This window comes from Chiloscyllium plagiosum, unplaced genomic scaffold (assembly GCF_037043375.1).
Source record: "Chiloscyllium plagiosum isolate Xiang-an unplaced genomic scaffold, Cpla_swu_hap1 HiC_scaffold_13, whole genome shotgun sequence".
In the NCBI taxonomy this organism is placed as follows: Eukaryota; Metazoa; Chordata; class Chondrichthyes; order Orectolobiformes; family Hemiscylliidae; genus Chiloscyllium; species Chiloscyllium plagiosum.
The window spans coordinates 94,228,138-94,248,300 of NW_028270151.1; the positions used below are offsets into that span (position 1 = coordinate 94,228,138).

A 20,163-nucleotide genomic window follows, 5' to 3' on the forward strand; every position below is an offset into this window, starting at 1 on the left:
AAGTTGGGCTGGGGGAAGGGTCACTGGGAGGGCGATAGGAAGTTGTAGGTGGGAGTGATAGTGACATGTCGGAGGGGATAGTGGAGTGTATAGGTGGGAAGGAAGATGGACAATTAAGACTGTGCAAGAGGGCGGTGCTAAGTTCAATGGTTGGATCTGTGATGAGATTGGGCGAGGGGAGATTTGGAAATTGGTGAAGTTGATGTTGATGCCTTATAGTTATAGGGGTTCCAGATGTCCTACCACCTATCCACTTCACCCTCCCCTCCAACCGATCACCATCACCCCCCACTGGCATCTACCTATCACCTTCCAATCTACCTACCACCCAGCTCCACCACCCTCCTATTTATTTCTCAACCCCTTCCCCTCCCTTACACCCCACTTTCCTGATGAAGGACTTGTGCCTGAAATGTCAACTCTCCTGCCCCTCGGATGCTGCCTGACCTGCTGTGCTTTTCCAGCCCCACAGTTTTCCGCTCTGATCTCCAGCATCTGCAGTCCTCACTTTCTCTCGGCCTCCAATAGTACGACATGGAAGTATTTTCACTTTTTCTGACATGTTTCTCAAGAGCGCGATAATTTGTGGAATGAGGACAGTAATTAAGCATTCCCTTGTGTAACATCAGGTTGGAGTGCCAAATCAAGATTAGGGAAGTAACAGTGAGAGTGAGTGACAGTGTGTCAGTTCCAGGATTACAGTTTGTTCTTGGGAACGATTTAGCAGGATCCAAGGTGGGAGAGGCACCCCTGTGGTGGAGACGTCAAAGGAAGACTAGTGAATTGGGGAGTTAAAAAAATACCCAGGATATTTTTCAGACTGTGTCGTAACAAGATCCCACTGTCATAAGTTACAGCAGGAAAGGAAAACCAAAGATAAAGACAAACGATCTGATGTTGAGTTAACTGACACCCTATTTGATGTAACTGTGCAGGAAACAAAACCTGAACAGGCAGAGGGTCAGGCAGAGGGGTTTAGTTCCGAAAGGCTAATGGACTTACAACAGATATATTGCAAAATACACGTACACACACTCAGAAAAGGAATCCGAATATATTGTTGAATGTTATTAAGTTAAATATAGAATCTAAAATTAAAATGGAGACCACAACAGGTTAGTGCAGAAGGGAAATGGGCCGAAGTGCACCAGATTGTGTTAGCAGTAATATACAGTGTTATGGGTAGTACATAAACAACTTGTGGGAGGTCACCTAGGTGTATTGAAGACTCAGGCCAAGGTACAGAAGCATTTCTAGTGGCTTGGAATGCACAAGGACGTGGTTAATTTTTGATGTACATATCGTACATACCAAGTGGTAGGTCAGTCACAGGCAGTAATAAAACCAGCAGCTTTGTTGGCAATTCCTGCATTCGAAGAACCTTTCACATGGATTATGGTTAATTGTGTAGCTCCCCTTTCTGAAGTAAAAGTGGAAACCAATATTTGGTGAAGATAATGGATGTGTCTACCAGATTTCCAGAGGCATTTCCATTACGGAGTGTTAAGGCAAAAAGGGAGGTAGACGAGTTGGTAGCTTTTTTTACTCGCTGTGGGCTACACAGAGAGATTCAGTCAGACCAAGGGTCTCATTTTACCGCTCAGCTGTTTTAGGAAGCCATGGACCGAAGTTGGAGATCTCTGACTTGGATTACGTATGTGAGGTGAGGGAGAGATTAGATGGAGTAGGTGAGTTAACTAAACAGCACCTGAAGTGGACACAGTATAGAATGAAGCAGGTGGCAGATAAAAACTCTGAAACTTTGACGATTTCCCGTGGGGATGACGTATTAGTATTGCCAGCAGTGGTAGGAAATCCCTTCAAAGTTTTAGTGTCCCCTTTCAAATTAAAAAGAATGTGTCACTTAAACTATCTGGTAAAGATACTGGATATGACAAAAACGTTATCGAGTATGTCATGTGAATGAATAATGCACAAGCCGCATTTAAGACTCAGGAACAGAGTTTTAGCCAGATGAACAAATTGTGCAGTTTATCTGTATTATATAGTGTCTTTAGCAAGTGATATTAAAGCTTACATGTTACAGTTGGCAGAGCATGTTGAACGATTACAAGAAGCAAACTTGTTAATAAACTTAAAGAAAACAGAATTCGGGAAGGCAGAGGTGACGTTCTTGGGACATTACATTGGCCATGGAAGGTTGACCCCATGGAACACAAAGACGAAGGGCTTTGAGGAATTTCCACGACAATCCTCCAAGAAAGAGGCGCTTCGGTTTTTGGAACTGAGTGGATTCTATCGGAAGTTTGTTCCAAACTTCAGCAGCGTATTGGCACCACTGATGGATTTATTAAAGAAGAAAACAGAATTGTAGTGGACAGAACAATGCCAGGAGACATTTGAGAATTTTAAAGCAGGATTAATCACCGCACCAGTTTTAGCTGCACCAAACATTTTGAAAACCTTTGAAAGTTGTGTTTGATGCTCGGGATACATGGCTCGGAGATGTATCAATACAGAAAGATGATGATGGAATTGAATGGCTAATTGTCTACTTGGCGAAAAAACTCAATATCCACCAGAAAAAAAACATCTCCATTATTGAAAAAGAATGATTGAGTTTCATACTGGACTGACAATATTTTAATGTTTATATGACAAACAAACTGTCGGAGACAATTGTGGACAACAATGTCAAGCCTCTCGCAGTTTTTGGAATATTTAAAGACCAGAATATGAGGGCACGGTGGCACAGTGGTTGTGGGCGGCACGGTGGCACAGTGGTTGTGGGCGGCACGGTGGCACAGTGGTTAGCACTGCTGCCTCACAGCGCCAGAGACCCGGGTTCAATTCCCGCCTCAGGCGACTGACTGTGTGGAGTTTGCACATTCTCCCCGTGTCGGCGTGGATTTCCTCCCACAGTCCAAAGATGTGCAGGGTCAGGTGAATTGGCCATACTAAATTGCCCGTAGTGTTCGGTAAGGAGTAAATGTAGGGGTATGGGTGGGTTTCGCTTCGGCGGGTCGGTGTGGACTTGTTGGGCCGAAGGGCCTGTTTCCACACTGTAATCTAATCTAATCTAATTAATGGTCTCATTAATTAGATTAATTAGATTAATTAGATGATATCATCATCATTGATGTCTCATGTTACCAACTTTAAACTGACAAAATGTACATGGCTCTGGGTCCTAAAAATGTGAAAGCAGATGTGTTATTGCGGATTTAATGGAAATAATGTAGATAAGAATTGACTTATTCCAGTGTTATATATGTGTGCAGAATTAATATGAATGGTATAACTGAGATTAATACTTTTGTATTTCATAATAATGAGATTATGAATTCGAGAAAAAGATATGAAGCTTTCATTTCATTCCAATGGTTCTTTATTTTCCTGAAGGGTAACGGTGTTATGAAGCCGAAAGCATGTCCGGTCACTTTAAGATAGAACGGGTTTTGCTGAATGGAAAGTACAGCCACAGATGCCAGCTAAAGGTCAGACTGTTCCACATGTCACCATAAGCTAGGAAATGGATACCTGAGTTTTGGTTGCTGTTTTGACAGCATTGAAATACAACCAAAGAGTTTATATAATCTCAGGAAACCAGAAGCCAACGGAATTTGAATATTATTGTTTGGACACCTGGAAAGCAATCAAATTATGAGAATTATTGTATCATGGGGAGTATATAAACCCAGCACTTTGAACACAAGAAGGAGAGGTACTGCCATCCAACAGCAGAGTAACTGCTGTAGAGCAGGAGTGCTAACTGGCCATCTCAAACACTCTCTATCAAAGATACATGTTCATTCAAAACCTCCTTGCAGTAAAAAAAAGACAAGACCCAGGGAGATCAGCAGCTGGAAGAGTGAACACAGAGGGGAAGATAGAGACTGTGTGGTCTTGAGATTGTAATGTTTAATATGTGAGTTCTTGGAACAACATATTTTTATACAGTTGGAGTCAGATAGCAAGTAGTTAAGAAAAGAGGAGCTAGTATTTGTGAATTGTTGTTGTTTAGTGTCCCCTATTTATGTTAAGAAACTAATTTGTTATTTTTGTTTAAGTATTGGAATTTAGGAGATCTGTGTCACTCATATATTAACAGATTACGAGGTGAGGGGAGCTATTCTGAGTGTTTGGTTTTAATTAACAGAGTGGTTCGTCTCTATCTTGTAAATGTCCATCCACTCTAACCCCATTTCCCTGCAGTGGGCCCAAATCCTTCTAGTCCTTTCTTATCCGCATATTAATCCAAATGCTTTTGAAATGTTGTTAATGTACCCCCTCAACAACATCTGCTGGCAGCTCATGCACGTACCAGCCGTCTGTGTGAAGAAGAAACCCCTCAGGTCCCATTTATTCATTCCCCTTTAACCTTAGACGAATCCCCTCTCGTCTTTGAAACTCTAAACCAGGGAAAAACATTGAGAGCATTCACCCTATCCATACTCCTTATGATCTAATACAGTTCTATAAGGTCCACCCTCAGTCTCCTACACTCTAAAGAAAAGGTCCTAGCTTGTCCAACCTCTCCCTGTGACTCAGATAATTGGGTTCTGGCAACGCCCTTTTAAATTTCTTCTGCACTCTTTCTAATTTCATAACACCCTCCCTATAACAAGGTGACAAAATTGTGCGCAATACTCCAAGTGCGGCCTTCCCAACGTCCTGGGTTGGAAGGCAATATAATTTTCAACTTCTATATTCACTGTCCTGCCTGATCAAGGCCAGTGTCCCAAAAGCCTTCTTCACTGCCCTGTCGACATGTGACTCCCCTCTCAGAGAACCGTGCACCTGATCACCAAGATCTCTCTGCCCACTCCACCCCTTAAGGCCCTCCCATTCACCATGAAATTTCAACCTTGATTTGAGTTTCAAAAATGCAAGAGCTCACACTTCTATATTAAATTCCATTTGCCATTTCTCGGCCCACTTCCCCACCTGCTGCAATTTCTGATAAACTTCCTCACTGATCACGCTACCACTTATTTTAGTGTCATCTGCAAACTTACTAATAATGCCTTGTACATTCTCAGACAAATAATAGATAACAAACAGCAATGGACCCAGCCTCCAGTCTGATAAGCTTCCTTTCACGAAACACTCTGCTTCCGACCATCAACCCAACTGTGTATCCAATTGGCCATTTCCCACAGCATTCCACGTGATATAACCATCCAAAGCAGCATGTCATGTGGAACGTTATCAGAGGCCTTACTGAAATCCATAGAGACGACGTCTACCGCTCTGCCCTCCTCAACCTTCTTGGTCATTTCATCAAAGAACTCTAACAAATTTGGGAAGCATGATCTCCCACTCACAAGTCAATGCTGACCGGTCCGAATCAAACCCTGTGCAAGTAATGGGTGCAGTCAATGGTATGCTGTCCTTCATTGTAAAATGATTCAAGTTCGTAAGTAATTCCATCTTCCTGTAGTTGCAGAGCCTTGCTGAGCGAGCATTAGGGGTACTCTCTACAGATTTGATCTCCTTTGTAAGGAATAATCTCCTTACCACAGACACGGGTGATGATTTTATGAGGAGACACAGTGAAGAAGCTGAGTGTTTAATCTGTAGAGCCGTGAGCGACGAAGAAATGGAGACGCTAAACACAAAGAGTGGCAGCGATCACTTATTCCAAAAGAGACATTGACAGGGTGAGAAATTCCATACTTTAACCAAGATTGATTGGTTTGATTTATTGCCATGTATACCTCAGTACAGGGAAACACTTTATTTATGAGCAGTGGAGGCAGACCATAGTAAGCATGGCCAGGCAGATCATAGAGTGGAAATAGGCTTGGACAGAGTAAGGCATACAGGTTACACTGCACAAGACAAGATCAACATGAACAACATCAGCATTATTTGAACTTAGCGAGTCCATTCATCAGTCTAACATGATTTTCCTAATGGTTCATATGCCTAAATTAACTCTCCCCACGTTAGTGTGCAGTCGGCGTGTGAACCCGTACTGAACGCATGTTGCTCATAATCCCCAACAGCAGCCACAATACCTTCCATCTGAAACAGGTAGCCACCCACTTCCGCCCTACATAGAGAACTCCAGGCTGTCTTCTCTGTCTTGAGACTTCACACAAGACATATAGCTTCCCTTCTCAATCATAGAAAACCATGTTAAATTCCCACGTGGTTATCATGACCAATGGAGCCACGAGGAACAACGTGGAACAGTCTGTCTGTGCAGCCTCTGCTCCAGTTGTTCATCACGTTAGAGCATCAAATAGGAGACCGTGAGGACTGCCGATGCTGGAGATTGGAGCAGAGAGTGGATTGCTGGAAAAGCACAGCAGGTCAGGCAGCATCCGAGGAGCAGGAGAATCCACCTTTTGGGCATAAGCGATTCATCATGAATCAGCATCAATCACCTCATTCCGTCCCTTTCCAAGTTCGTTGAGGGTGAATGTCATTCTCCTGTTCCTGTATAAGTGACTAAAGGGGCTGAATGGCCTCATACTATTGCTGTGGAAGTGACTTAAGGGGCTGAATGACCTCCTCCTGTTCCTGTGTAACTGACTCAAGGGACTGAATGGCTTCTTCCTCGTCCGATTGGACAGGGCCAAGGGCCTGACTGGTTACCCCTAGTTCCTGTTTGAGAGCTTGATGTGCTGTCAAGTGTGACAATGCTGCAGCTTTTAGAGGTTATTTTTGTCCAGGTTTCTTTTCAGAGGGAGATTGAACGATTGTTACCAAGCTGACTAGTTAAGCCCACTGAGTAAACAGCTAGGGAGGCCTTGGGTTTCATTTCATGCAGCCTGAATGGATGTGGCCAGCTCTCACAGATTAGGATCTCTGAGATTTGGTTTCTCAGTAACATCAGAAACTCTTGGGGTCTTCCACAGAGTTGGAATCTTCAGTGAATTTCTCCTGGCTGCTAATCTCTCTGAATTTTCTCTTCATGCAGTTTTTAATTCCTGGATTGGAGGAATATTTGTGACATTCTGTGCCTGAATTTTCCTTTCTGCCACGGGCTGTGTTTATGGGATTTTCCTGTATTGGAACAGTTCATTAGTAATAGTTCCTAGATCTATTAGTATGTTAACTTGTCCGATAGAATTACTTTATTCTATATTCCTCTTTCTTTGGTTTCATTTTATCTTTTGTGTTTAAATAAATGGTGTTGCGCTTCACACCGAGTAGTTTGACCAGTCACATTGCATCTGGAACAGACATTTTGCATTTCCTTTAAAATGAGAAAACTTTAGAGTCCCGGCTACCACCTTCAGATATTTTCGAGGGGCTCTGATATGGTCCATCACATTGGACTCCTTCTCTTCCTGAGTAATAGGCTGGAGGCACTGCCTGGGCTGTCCCTGTTCTTCTCCAACAGTATCAATGGGCTGAATGGCTTCCTCATATTCCTGTGAAACCAGCATGAGGTGCTGAATTAACTCTTATTTTACTGTGGCAATGTGCAGTGTCAGGCAGTGCTGTTACATGAATGTTACACAAGCCTGAATGGTGTCCGGGTCTTGCTGCACATGGGCACAGATCAGTTCAGGAGCTGACGGGGGACAAAATGTTCTGAACATTGTGGAATCTTCAGTGACCATCCCCACTTCTGATCTTTTGGTGGGAAGGGTGAGGGCGGGGAGACATTGATGAAGTCGCTGTAGATGTTTATGAAGAGGAAGCTACCCTGTGGATGTCCCACAGAGGTGACCCAGGACTGAGATGATGAACATCTTCCGTTGTGCCATGTTTGACTCCAAATACTGGAGAGTTTACTCTGAGTCCCATTAAGTCCAGTTTTGTTAAGCTCATTGATACCAATAAAAGTCAACCGCTGCCTTGATATCAGGGCCAGTCAGTTTTATCTGAAGCCTTGAGTCTTTTGTTCATATCAATATGCCATCATAGAGGAGCAGCAAGTGTTTTCTTCAAACAGGTGGGATTGAATGTCAGGATTTCTGTTCTCAAGAGTGTTCGGGGACCCAGATGACTGAAAGTATTTGAAGTGGACGTAGATTGACCTGTCACAGAGTTGAGGGCTATGAAGAATTGGGTATGAAAGAAGATTTGATACCAAGAGCAGATCAGTCATGATCTTAGGGAAGGGCAAGGCAGGCTTGGGGAGTGAACGACCTTCCCCTATTTCTGATGTTCTCTCATTCTGTTATTGGAAAGTTAGTGGGTGTTATTTTCATGAATGTTCTGTTATTAAATGTTGCAATCACGGACACCAGAGGATTTTGTGAGCCATCTCTGGGTGAGGTATGGGGGCCGTATTCACAGTGAATCTGGGTCTACAACATGACCAACAAATGAAGCACAAGTTGCAGAGAGGGGAAGCTCTGTAAAGAGTAATGAAGACTTTCTTTCATACCCAGGCTGGACTTTCCAATTACATTTCCCAAACACTTCAAAGTGTGTGTGACAGTACTCAGGGGCTGAATGGTCTTCTCTGTTTCTGTGCACCAGGTTATAGAAGTAAGTAGCCTCCAACTGCTCCTGTCTAGCAGATTTGAGGGACTGAATGGAACACAGAAACATGGGACTGAGGGACAGAAATGGGTCATTAGAGACTTCGTCCCTTCTCCACCAGACAATAAGATCGTGGCTGATTATGTTGTGGTCTCAGCCCCACTTTCCTGTCTGTATCTCATTATCTGTGATCCACTTCTCTGTAAAATATTTAACACAAGCAGGCTTTCAATCAATGTGAACATAGAGGCACGATAAATTTCCACTGAACAGTATTTCGACTTGAAAGGTCCTTTCAGAATTTTTCGTCATCCTTCTTATAGAATCAGAGAGTCATGCAGAACGGAAACAGACCCTTTAGACCAATCTGTTCACTCTGATCAGATATCAAATCTGATCTCGTCACATTTGCCAGCATTTGGCCAATATCCCTCCTCTTTCAGATACTTTTTAAATGTGTGATTGTTACCACCTTCACCACTTCCTCTGATAGCACTTTCTGTACACACACCACTCTCTGTGTGAAACATTTATCTCTAGATCCCTTCTAAGTTATTCGCTCTCTCGCCTACAACCTGTGCTCTCCTGTTCATGACTTCCCTATCCTGGGAAACACAACGTGGCTGTTCAGAATATCCATGCCCCTGGTGATTTTCTCAAGCTCTATAATGTTACCCCTCAGTCTCTGGCACTCCGGGGGAAACACGTCAACCTAACCAACCTCTCCCTAAATCCTTAAGTCCTGCACCATCTGTGTAAATCTTTTGTGCAGCCAACCGAATTGTATGCAGTATTCTTAAAATGGCCTCACCAGTATCCTATACAGATGCAACATTGCACCCAACTCCTATACTCAATGCTCTGACGGATTAAGCAAATGTGCCAAATGTGTTCTGCGTCACACTGTCTACCTGCGACTCCAATTTCAAGGAACAATGTACCTGCAGCCCTAGGTCCCTTTGTTTCACAACACTCCCCAGGACCTCACATTAAGTGTATAATTTCTGCCCTGATTTGCCTTCCCAAAATGCAAAACCTCGGTATTTATCTAAATTAAACTTCATCTGTCACTCCTTGTCCCTTTGTCACATCTAATTGTGGTCTTGTTGTACTCTGAGATAATCTACCACACCACCTTTCTGATGTCATCTGTAAACTTACCAACTATGGCCTCAATATTCACATCTAAATCCTTTACATAAATGATGAAATGCAGTGAACTCCGTACTGATTCTTACAGCAGACTGCTGGTCACAAGCTTCCAGGCTGAAAAATGTCCCTTTTCCTTCAAGACAACTGTGACTAGCTTCTTCTGTATCCCATGTGACTGATACTTACAAATCTGTGTATCAATCAGAATTAAATACTAGCTATGAAGAGAGGCTGAGTAAGTTAGGTTTATTTTCACTAGAAAAAAGGAGATTGAGGGGGGACCTGATTGAGGTTTATAAAATCATGAAGGGTATAGGCAGGGTGGATAGACATAACTTTTTTCCCGGGGTGAAGGATTCAATAACGGAACGTCGTGCTTTCAAAGTGAGAGGTGAAATGTTTTCGGAGGATACACGCGGTAAGAACTTCACACAGAGAGTGGTGGGCGTCTGGAACGCGTTGCCAGCAGAGGTGGTAGAGGCAGGCAAAGTAGATTCATTTAAGATGCGTCTGGCCAGATGGGGAGTAGAGGCATACAGATGCTTAGGAATTGATTGAGAGACTTAGACAGTACATTTGTATCGACTCAGGCTTGGAGGGCCGAAGGGCCTGTTCCTTGTCTGTATTTTTTTGTTCTTTGTTCTTTAAATGAAGTCCCTTTGGACAATGTCTATCAAACCGCCTTCATCAATCTTCCTTGTCACCTCTTCAAAAACTCAACCAAATTAATGAGACGTGATTTCCCATGCAGAAAGACACGTTGTCTACTCCGATCAACCCTTGCCTTCCCAAATGTATGTAAATGCTATCCCTCAGAATCCCCTCCAACAACTTACCCACCACTGGCATCAGGCTCACCGGTCTATAGTTCTCCGGCTTTTTGGGTCACTGTTACCTTTTCTAGTCCCACACCTCCACTGCTCACAACAAATGTTAAATGTAACCAGGTTGGTGATATGGCCGATCATATCGGTCTCAGACTGGGTCAGGGTCAGTTTTAGGAACAAGTCAGGCTAGTTTCTTTAATCTGCTAAAACAACACGTTTATGATCCAGAGCAATGTTACTCAAACTATGATGGAAAGATGAAAGGGAAACTGTTTGGGTATTGCAAATATATAATCAATATTTCCCTTTCAAAAAACACTGATACACACACACACGCACACACACATAAACAAATCCTCTGCAATTTGAAGTTGAAAGAACTTTGTCCAGATATTATTGTAACTCATGACAAAAGGAAAAATTAACAGATTGTCCTAAATGTGATTCTGCATCTGAAGATATTCTACTCACACAAGCTGCTAGCAATGGAATTTCATTCTGGAACAGTTGGATTTGGCTGAATTCCCTTTGCATTAGGCAGTGAGGCATTCCAATGAATTCGGGTCAGGGATCTCCAAAAAGGTGGCATAGTGGCTCAGTGGTTAGCACTGCTGCCTCACAGCACCAGGAACTTGGGTTTGATTCCAGCCTCGGGCGACGATCTGTGTGGGATTTGCACATTCTCCCCTGTCTGCGTGAGGTTCTAACGGGTGCTCCAGTTTCCTCCACAGCTCAAATTGTGAAGGTTAGGCGGATTGGTTATGCTAAATTGTCCGTAGTGTTCAGGGATTTCGAGGTGAGATGCATTAGTTAGGGGTAAATGTTGGGGAACGGCTCTGGGAAGGTTAGTCTTTGGAAGGTTTGTATGGGCCTGTTGGGCCGAAGGGCCTGTTTCAACTCTGCAGAGATTATGTAAAAATAAGAATGGCAACGATGACTGTAGAAGTTTTTTTTTTTAGCTCGCACACATTGCTGTGATGAGGACTAATGAAGGAGAGAGAGTGCAATAGGCCATTCCTTCTCGGGCAGATTACATTTTCTCCCTCTCTGAGCTGAATCATACAGTAATGTCATCCTCTCCCAAACTGGACCATATGAGGTCTCCTTGTACATTGTCCAAACTATGTCTTCATCACATTCCCTGTTCCATGTAAGTGTATCATTGCTGCAGTCATACACAGAGCCATACCCTTAGCAGAAAATGGTCTTGGTTGATCTGAAATATGTTTACATGGCATTGAGTCATTAAAAAATAAAATGTTTAATTTATTCAGAATATCTGTGTTAAAATGCATGCATTTTTTAAAGAAATACAGAAATTGCTGGAAAACCTCGGCAGGTCTGTCGGCATCCAGATGCCTTTCACATGTTGTAGTTGTGCCAGCTTCCACCACTTTCTCTGGCAGCTCATTCCATAAGTTCACCATCCTCTGTGTGAAAAGGTGCCCTTTAGGCCTCAACAAAACCTTTCCCCTCTCACTTTCAACCAATGCTCTCTAGTTTTGGACGCCCCTAAACAGGGGAAAATACCCTGACTACTCACCCTATCCATGACCATTCTGACTTTATAAACCTTTACTGCTGCGAAATGTGACTCCAATCAATACGAATGGATGTACATTCAATCATCCCGGGCCTAAGTTCTGAACCTCAATGCTGACACCTCTTCCTTCTCCATCAAGTCACAATTCTAAATCAATTTTAATCAGTTTGTCCAGATGTATCATGAGACATTTCTGTGGGCTTTACACCTAGACCTTTGCAGCCGGAAGTAGGGACACTAGCATCACTCAGCAATACCCATAAATCTGTAACAGTATTCTCCTGTGTGTTTGTGATATACCTCTGCAACAGGCAGGACTTGAATCCAGGCCTTCTAGTCCAGATCTAGGAACACTACCACACAAGTTCAGGAATTGGAATCAAATCCAGAGTTCTGGCTCAGAGGCAGGGACACTGCCCACTACAGTACCATACTCAGATTTTGGGTCATATTTTAGTGCCCACTTTCAGCTCTGTGTGGATTTATTATAATCAGGTTACCATTACTGAATTACACAAAACACTTTGTATTATTAAACAAATGCAAGGTATTTGTCTCAACTGTAGGATATTGAGTGTACATGCTATGCCATCGAAATTAACTATGAACGTCTTTAATCGCTTTTATCTGTAGTCTGCAATATCTGGGAAAGAAATCCTGCAGACACACTCTGCCCAATGAAGGGTCTCAAATAGATATTTATTACTGAACACCAGAGTCGAAGGAAGAGCTTAATTTCTAGTCCCAAAACACCGATCACTCTTACCCACCTCTAACGTGCGACTGCCCTCTTCCTAAAATCATGAAATGATACCAAGCCGCTGATTACTGTCCAGCCTCTCCTCCCCACTGACTATGTCTGCAATCTGTCCCTCCTCCCCTAACCACACAAGTCAACCCAAGCTCAGGGTCTTTGTATAATTCTTTAAAATGTGCATCTCATATTGATAGTGTGGTTAAGAAGGTGTTTAACACACTTGTCTTCATTGGTCAGACCTTTGAGTATCGGAATTGGGATGGCATGTTGTGGTTGTACAGGACATTGGTGAGACCTCTTATGGAATATGTGTCCAGTCTGGTCATCCGGCCCGCTCATTCCATAGGTACACCACACTCTGGGTGAAAAAGCTGCCCCTTAGGTCATTTTAAATGTTTCCACTCTCACCTGCAATCTATGTCCTCTAGGTTTGGACTCCCCTACCCTTAGAAAATAACTTGATTATTCACTTTAATATTATTGATCTTGATATTATTAAGCTGGAGAGGGTTCAGAAGAGATTAACCTGGATGTTTCTGGGAAAGGAGGGAGTGAGCTTTAAGGAGAGGCTGGGTAGGCTCAGACTCTTTTCATTGGAGAGTATGAGGTGAAGGGGTAACTTTACAGAGGATTATAAAATAATGAGGGGTACAGAGAAGCTGAAGGGCTTATGTATTTTCCATCGAGTTGTGGATTCAAAACTGAGAGATATTTTAAGGTGTGCCAAGGAAAAAGATTTACAAAAGTCATGAGAGGTAATTATTTTAGACAGAAGCTGGCATGTGTATGGAATGAACTTCCAGAGGAAGTGGTGAAAGCAGGAACAGTTACAACGTTTAGAGAACTTTTAGATCAGGACATGGATACGACGTCAGTTTGGATGGTGCTGTGAGCATCTGCCCTCTCCCTCCCCCTCTCTGAATGAATCCCTGTTGGTTTTCACCCTCTGCCAATGCCTGTGCAGAGGCGTGTAGAGGCCAGCAGAGGGTGGCATTGCCTCACTTTAAGCACACAGAGACAGCCAGATCTGCCCCACACAGAGACACACAGATATACACACGGGGATGGTGAGGACACGGCGTGAAGCTCATCTGGTAACTTAAATGAAATATAAAGAAATGCGCAATTCGCCACGTAAACTGTTAAAATGTGAGGGACAGATCTGCCAAATTCCAAAGATTAAATAAAAACATCAATTTATTTTTTTTCACTCTGAAAGTGAACATTTTACATTAACTATTCACAACTCTGGGACCCCCCTCTTTCTCTTAACTGCTTATTACCTGATTCCAGCTCTAAAGCAATATATTGTTTCTGGGTCTGCCATCCTCTTGTATCACAGGTGCTTGTAAGCTCTCAGTTCAGATCAGCATTCCCTCTCTTAAAGATACAGTACAAGGTTTCGACTTCATCACATTACACCCCGATTAATATCATTAAGTGGAATCTATCCTGATTTCTTTTGCTCCGTGGTTTGTCAATATTTTATCTACTCTGTCTCATATATGTCAGGATTTTTGTTGCTCATTGACAGCATGTCGACTCTGTCCGTGGGAATATAGCAGTATTTCACTTGCTCACACTCATGTGTGTGGGGCAGGGTTTCAGTTGTTTCATGGGGACTGTGAGGCTGTGACAATCTCAATGTTTGTAGATGGCACCGAACCTGGAAGAACTCTGAAGTCTCTGGAGGACAGTGTGGAACGCTAACAGGACAATCACACGTTGGTGTAGTGTTCAGGTTTATGGCAGATGGGGATCAGTGCAGAGCAGTGTGAGGTGATGCACTTTCGTAGGAAAGACAATGAAAGACAGTTTAAAACAGGCTGTGCATTATAAAAAAGCTGCAGGAACAGAGAGCGCTGGGTGTATATGAGCACAGATTGTTGAAGATGTCAGGACAAGTGGGGAGAGCAGTAACTATCACAGATTAGTTTCAGTATCTGAGCTGTTTACATGGGGAGGTGTAGGAGGGAGCCTCCGTGCTCCCTTCCTGGGAGGTGGTGGTGACGATGTGTTGTGAGCCCACCCTCCTGCCCATCGAGACCGTGGGGATTCCATTTGGACCAGCTCGACACAAAAGGGAGATGGCATCAGAGCCACGGCTTCTAAGTTGTGCCGGGGGGAAACGGAGCTTCCAGTGGGTTTAAAGTGCGAGTTGCCCTTCACTGAACATTGCTCCTTACTCGGTCGTTGGGACGTGGATGTTTCAGAATCTCCACACGAGATGTCCTTGTCCTCTCCGGCTCGTACCAGGGTCCTCCCCACATGACAGGGGGAGGGGGTGAGGGAACAGATATCGGGCACTCCACCATACGGCTTGGCCCTCTCTGTCCTATTCCAGGCTGTTTCTCCTGGAATGGGAGTAAGGGAGGGAGAGGGGCAGGGTGGGAGTGGGTGGCCCTGCTGTTAGTACTGGTGTAGTTGGGGGACATGGTCATGGTGAGGTGTACGGAGGGAGTCAGTCCACAGTGTTGTATTCATGCAGTGTTTTTAATATGGGTGGGTAAAGTGGAGGGAGAGACAGAGAGAGACAGAGAGAGACAGAGAGAGACAGAGAGAGACAGAGAGAGACAGAGAGAGACAGAGAGAGACAGAGAGAGACAGAGAGAGACAGAGAGAGAGAGAGATAGAAGGTGCTGCATGCGGCAGTGAGAGTGGTGGACCATGAGCCTTGTTCGGGGGTCAGTGCTATAACAGATATACCGTGAGTGTGAAGAGCAGAGAGAATACGGTGACCCTTATCTTGACAGAGCGGAGAAGGTTATTGGTACTTGTCCTGTATTGCTGGACATTTCTTCAGACTGCAGATACGCACTGAGCTGGGTGGTGAGCTCAGACCATGCTCGTGGGTCTGGTGGTGTCGCCCCCTATGGGAAGAGAATGGTCCCTCTCTGTACAAGCCCATTCACCAGGCCCTCCGTGCCCCTATCGACAAACCGTGGTGTAATTACCCCTTATCTGTCATGCTCGGGGTAAACTGTGCAGGGCAGCTCCTAACAGACAAAGCTCAACCGTGTGCTCACTGGCCTTATAAAGATGGCGCCAGAGTCATGGATCATGGAATATCCAGGGGCCCCCAGGTGATGGTGAGTACCTCCAGCCATATTGGGTGGGAGAATCGGGCTGGTATTGAATGAGCGGGACACCATGGGGTAGGGTGGGTAGTTAATGAGGTGAGTTCGATAAGATAGCAACAGGAAACTAGCTCGGCCTCGGGTAGATGATCCCTCTGTCACAGTAAATGGAAATGGCACTGAGACAAATTATTGTTAGATTTAGCCCAATGAGTCAAAGACTCTGCTGACCCTACGTCCAGATACAAAGCTGCAGATCAAATACTCATCCAATACTCTCCATCATCAGAACTCCCAACAATATCCTGTTCACCTATCACTCCTGGAAACACTTATGTTACAGCATGCTGTTAAAATGTTTTCATTTCAGCATTCTGAAACCTGGGAACACATCCTGCCATAACACTGTCTCTCAGTCTCCCCCTCTCTGTCTATTACCAATACCCCTCCCATTTGTTCTTGTTTAAACTGATTGCCCCTCCTTCTCTGTCTCTCTGTGGCAGTGATGTTCACACACACAGCACCCCTTGTCAGGGCACAATGGAGAGATGGAGCTGGAAATGGATGTGAGCTGCACATCCTGTCACTTCCAGCATGGGCTGCAAGTTTCCCAACGCTGGACAGGGATCTAATACAGTCTTACAGATCAATGCACTGGGGTGGTGTACACAGTCCTACATGCTGGGAGGGTAACTGCTCCTGGGTTACAAATCAATGCACTGGGGTGGGGTACACAGTCCGACATGCTGGGAGGGTAACTGCTCCTGGTTTATTGATCAACGCACTGGGGTGTTGTCCATTGCCCTACATGCTGGGAGGGTAACTGCTCCTGTGTTACAGATCAATGCACTATGGTGGGGTACATAGTCCAACATGCTGGGAGGGTAACTGCTCCTGGTTTACAGATTAATTCACGGGTGACCACTGCATAGGTCGGACTATCTGGTTGAGGTTTATAGATAATGTCCTGTTGTGGTCTGCACAGCTCCCCGTGTTGGACAAATATCTAATCCGGGTTTATAGATCAATGCACGGGTGTGGTCTGCACTTCTCCCCGTGCTGGACAGATATCTAGCCCGTGTTTATAGATCAATGCCCTGCTGTGGTCTGCACAGCTCCCCGTGTTGGACAGATATCTAGTCCCGGGTTATAGATCAATGCACGGGTGAGGTCTGCACAGCTCCCTGTGCTGGACAGATATCGAGTCCGGGGTTATAGATCAATGCACTGAAATGATCTGCACAGCTACCGGTGTTGTACAGATATTTAGTCCGTGTTTATAGATCAATGCCCTGATCTGATCTGTGCAGTGTTCTACTCTGGACAGATTGCTGGATTGTATTGACCAGTGCAATGAATGAATCTGGACAGATTGCTGCGTTGGACTGAGCAGGACACTGATCTGGTCTGCACTGTGTTCCACGGTGAACAGATATATCCTCTGGGTTGATGGTGTCTGGGCTGGTTCTGTGTGGTGGATTGAGAATGTTGTATATCTAACCATTTCAGCTGATCTGGCAATGCCTTTTGTTCCCATTCCTGTGGTTGGACCCTCCGTCTCTCACCCCATTAATGTTACAGTGTGTCCAGGCACAGTACATCATGTTGGTGGGGTGGGTAGGGGGAAAGGTGAAGGAAGGTCAAGGGGTTCCCCGGAACGCTCTGTTCCAAACATTCTATAACTGACATTCACCGGAACGTTCTGTCCCAAACATTCTGTAACTGACATTCCCTGGAACGTTCTGTCCCTGACATTCTATAACTGACATTCCCTGGAACGTTCTGTCCCTGATATTCTATAACTGACATTCCCCGGAACGTTCTGTCCCTGACATTGTTTGTGAATGGCCAGACGTCAGTGAATTGAACAAACGAGAAGATCCCGAGGGAAGAGATCCCGTTCCAGGGAGAAGGAGACATTGTTCCGAAGGCCCCTTAGGCAGTTAAAGGGGTGAATACGTTTTCTCTGCGTTTACATTTCTCCACGACATAGGATCGACCACAATTTAGACCAAAATACAGGAATTCCCAAACTCTGTTTGTCTTCAGGAAATTGGGAGATCCTTCAGGACAGCAACGTTTCCAACCTCCGTATTAGGAACTGGGAAGGAGTGACCTGTGTCTGCTTTTGAATGATCAAGTGTGTGGGAATGTTCTAGAAACCATCTGTCCTTATGGATGTGTCTCTGTGTGTTTGGGCAGGGAGGGTTTCTTGTGGTTTATGTCACATTTTTGTCAGTAATTCCGACCTTCCCATTTGTTATTCCAGCTCCAATTATTTTAATAAATCCCTGAATACAGGGACACATTTGAAAATCTCACTGGGTCCTCGATCAAACGGGTCCCTTTGCCTCCAGGCTGATGGATAATGGGCTTGTTTTCCTTCCTCACAGTTAACGTAGTGACCATCTACGTCCTGCTTTATAAAGATTGTGGATTGTCTCCGTGTGTCAGACGTTACCTGGGGGCCATGGCAGCGGCTGATCTCCTGGTAATTATCCTCGACCTGATCCTGAGACACATTCCCATTGTTTATCGGGAACAGTTTTATTTCCTGGTGTACTCTGTCCCCGTGTGTAATATCCACGCCGTCCTGCTTTATGCAGCCACTGACTGCTCTGTCTGGTTCACCGTCACTTTCACCTTTGATCGGTTTGTGGCCATTTGTTGCCAGAAGCTGAAAAGTAAATATTGCAGTGAGAAAACGGCGGCTGTGGTTCTGGGAGCAGTGACTGTGCTGAGCTGTTTAAAGAACATTTTCTGGTATTTTATGCTCACGGCTCAGTATTGGCTGATGAACACCCCCTGGTTTTGTGATGTAAGATCCGCTGTAGTATTCTCCAGTGTCTGGGTCACAATCGAGTTCCTCCACAACATTCTAACCCCGTGTGTCCCATTTCTCCTGATTCTGCTGCTCAATGTTCGCACCGTCAGACACATTGAAGTGACCAGCAGAGCCCGCAGGAGATTCCGCGCTCACATCAATGGGGACGCTCAGTCTGACACAGAAATGAGAAACCGAAAAAAATCCATCATTTTACTGTTTGTGATCTCGGCCAATTTCATCCTGTTATGGTCAATGTTAATGCTGTATTCTATATGGAGACGGATATGGGATATTGGGTATCGGTCTGTGTATCTGCATTGGTTTGTGCAGGAATTGAGCTTCATGCTGCAGCTCCTCAGTTGCTGCACAAACACCGCGATTTATGCCGTGACCCAGACTATGTTCAGGCAGCAGCTGAAGAATGTGCTGAAATATCCCTTCACCCAAATCCATCCATGCACCAAATTCCCTCATTAATCAATCCATCCAGGATTTTCTCATTTCAGTTCAGTGTTTCAGCGATGGAGCAGCCTGTCGCTATGGTAACAGACTGAGGGTAGCGCTGGTTTGTCCCTCATTATCCAACACGGGGGTTACATGGAAACATTTCAATGTTTCTCAAAACTCAGGGGCTAGTGAGAAAAGGCACCATCCCACTGACTATATCGATCACTGCCATTTGTAAACAATAAAAATGTTGATTAAAGCGTGCCGAGCAGCAGAGTAACCGATGTTGTTGTGTGTCTTTGTGTTGGAGAAGCTGAGCTGGAGATAGACAGACTCAGCCCCAAGTCCTGGTCCTCAGGGAAGCGGAGGGCACCGCGCCCTGAGCTCAGGAGCTGGGTTTAACTCCCTCTGTGCCCAGACTCCAACCTGGCCTCCCCATTTCCTCTCTCCTACTCTTTCTTCTCAATTCCCTCCCTCTCTCTGCACAGTCTCTCTTTCTCAACACCTCAGAGGGAAAGGGAAGAACCAGGAAGGCAGAGTGATCAGACAGAGAGGGAGGGATGGAGAGCGAGAGAGATTCAGTCAAAGAGAAAAGGAGGGAGGTGGGGAGAGAGACAGAAGGCGGAGAGAGAGAGATGGGCAAGGGAGAGATAGGGTGAGGGAGCGAGATACAGGTGGACATAATGAGCGAGAGTGGCGAGAGAGAGACGGAGGGAGGGAGGGAGACGGAAGGAAGGGAGCGAGGCGGAGGGAGGGAGCGAGGGGAGATGGAGGGAGAGAGCGAGATGGAGGGAGTGAGGGAGCAGAGACAGAGGGAGGAAGGGAGCGGATACAAAGGGAGGAGGGAGCGCAGACCGAGGGAGGGAGGGAGGGGAGTATGAGGGAGGGAGACGAAGGGAGTGAGACAGAGGGAGAGAGGGAGACAGAGCGAGGGAGTTGGAGAGAGGGAGCGAGACGGAGGGTGGAAGCAAGACATATGGAGGGAGGGAGCGAGACAGACGGAGGGAGGGAGAGAGATGGAGGGAGGGAGAGAGCGAGACGGATGGAGGGGGGGGGAGTGGGAGGGAGGGAGACGAAGGGAGTGAGACAGGGAGAGAGGGAGACAGAGCGAGGGAGATGGA

The 20,163-nt window shown here is 45.1% G+C and overlaps 1 long non-coding RNA gene across 1 annotated transcript in view; it reads left to right on the forward strand.

Annotated features, from left to right (window-relative positions):
* The window catches only part of LOC122552415 (uncharacterized), a 93,274-nt gene extending 74,997 nt beyond the window's left edge, over positions 1-18,277 (forward strand). The window contains exon 5 of the long non-coding RNA XR_015759052.1: positions 18,162-18,277. This is a non-coding gene — a long non-coding RNA (uncharacterized LOC122552415). The remainder of the gene's footprint in view (positions 1-18,161) is intronic.
* Positions 18,278-20,163: the final 1,886 nt, after the last annotated feature.